Source organism: Pholis gunnellus (genome assembly GCF_910591455.1).
Source record: "Pholis gunnellus genome assembly, chromosome: 17".
Lineage (NCBI taxonomy): Eukaryota > Metazoa > Chordata > Actinopteri > Perciformes > Pholidae > Pholis > Pholis gunnellus.
The window spans coordinates 21,234,198-21,236,855 of NC_136544.1; positions in this window are offsets into that span (position 1 = coordinate 21,234,198).

Below are 2,658 nucleotides of genomic sequence, written 5' to 3' on the forward strand. Positions count from 1 at the left end.
TGGTGGAGGAAGTATTCAGATCCTTTACTAAGAGTATTTGTACCGTGTGGTATTAGTACTTTTATCATGTAAATGTATGTATATTGGTGTTTTAAACATTCGGTACCGCTGCACATATACTATGTGGTTTTAGTAGTTATGATACCAAGTTCAATATTATAATATAAAATAAATAAACAACGTGAATCAAACAGAACGTGGTTCATTAACATGAATGTGGCGCCCTCTTGTGTCCACATGGAGCATTACCTGTGAACACAATCCAGCTAAATATAACTAATTCTATGAAAGATTTTAATTAATTCTTGTGTTTCTTGTATAATTATTATCTGAATCAATAGACTTTAACTTGTTGAAGTCCTCAGAACAAATGTTTTGATTATAAATGTAAATGATCTTTAGATGAAGCAAACAAACTGAGATTATTGTTTATAACAGAAGTTATTGATTCCATTGATCGGAGCTGATAAACTCTCAGGTTTGTCCACCTGTGTGATGTATTTACATATAAACTGGTTTAAATATTTGTATGTAAAGTGATTTTATTTAACGTTAGTTAAATGCTTTTTAAGTCATTTTCTAATACAAATGTTAGTTACAGTAATCTAATATTTGAGCCTCTGATTATTTTCCTTCTTCTGTTTCGAAGTTTAAGTTCTGAAGGATTTATAGAATCAACAGACACTTTGTTGATTCATATTTCTGTTTTTCTTTCATTTGTTTTTGTCAATATTAAAGAAGAAGATGGAGCTGAATTTACAGAACACTTGCAATATGTCAGACGTGTGAAGTGTTCCATTTGTGCTAAAATAATAAAAAATACTTTTCTGTCTGAGTCAAGTCCACTGTCTGTCTGCCTGTCTCTCTCTCTGTCTGTCTCTCTCTCTCTCTCTCTCTCTCTCTCTCTGTCTGTCTGTCTGTCTTGTCTTCAGTTTCCTCCGGCTGACTTTACTGGTTTCACTGGTTCCATCATCTTGCTACATCAAACTGGAGGACAGTACTTTGAAAAGTATACATGGAGTACATGTTAGTTTTAAAAGTACTGTTGTATTCTCAGCTCTGTGCAGTAAAAGTACAGCAGTATTGTACTTGAGTAGTTTCTATTACTTCCCTACATATTTGACAGTTTTAGTTACTTTACATACGATCGTCCTATAAAACAGATGGAACGTATATTAAAGTAGTTAAAGCGTACATGGTGATTTATCAGTAATAGTACAATAATAAAATATATGACTTTTATTTTTGTTGCTTTTTACCTCAGTGGGATTCTGAATGTAGGATTGTTACTTGTAATGGAGTATTTGTACATCACTGTATTACTTTTACCGAAGTAGAAATTCTGAATACTTGTTCCACAACTGCAAATATGTCAACAGTTAGAGTTGATAGAAAATATATAATTAATACAACCATAATAAAAGCAAAAGTAATAGTAACAATTATAATAAAATATTTAATAAATGAAATATCACAAATGACAATAATAATAACATAATATAAAGCGGTGGCGGGCCGTGCCTTTGATAGCTGGGCCTTCAGTGCTGTCCTGCAGCTGAACCTCTAAACCTCATCGTGACGACGCAGCTCCGGGTTTTTGTTTCTCGGGCTGTAACATCACGTATTCGTATTAAAGCATTCGGTACGAGGCTCACGAACCGAACAATACGTTTGAATTATACTTGTGCATTTGGAAAATGCAGAAGCTTGAATTGTGGGAAATATAATGTTTTCGGTGGAATGCGCTCACAGAACAGACAACGAGCTTTGTGACCTCTGAACCCGGAACAATAACAAAACAAAACACAGCTGAGGCCCCGCACCTCTGAGAGGCTACGCTAAACTAGCTTAACAAACAATAACTCCGCGCATGACGGTATGCTTCGTAATTAACGGACAATGCATACCGTCCAAATCTATATAATTAACACAATGACAACAACAAACTCACAAGAACTAGTCACATATATTCATATGACAACAGAGCAACAAATCAACACAGCAGCACAGCAGCAACACGCATTCTGCTACACACTCGAGGACATTCAGATATTAGATGTAAAAAAACAAACGCAGTTGACTTACCAAATGCTGATCACTTGAAGATAAACTCCATCCTCCTTTCTTTGTTGACAAAGAGTTTAATCTCACGGTTAAATCCCAACTCACAAATCTGTTTCTCCTCCTTCAGCCATTGAGGGTTAAAAAACAAAACTATCATTTCTTCCATATCTTTCAATTTGTACTCTTACTCCTCCGACTAAGCCTCTGCTGCTACTTTAAGTTTCGTTTCACAATAGTCACGTGCTCGCCCACTGACCAATCACAGTGCACGCTGCACCTCACTGCAGAGCTGCTGCTGAAAACTGAGCTGCACGTAATGCTGACGTAGCTGTAGGCCAGCTAGCAGCTCTGACACGTCAAAGAATACGCCCAACATGTCAAACTAAAGATCTGATTGGTTGAACACTATGACAATCAACAACATCGTCCCCATTCACTTAACCTGCACATGGATTCACTGGTGAGTCTGCAGGCCTGGGGCCTCTCTTCTACCTAGAGACACAGAGGTGAACTCTGATTGGATCAAAGCTCTACTTAAAACAAGCTGCACTGAAGCAGAGCAGCTGAGGAGCACAGTAGCTGTGCAATGAGAAC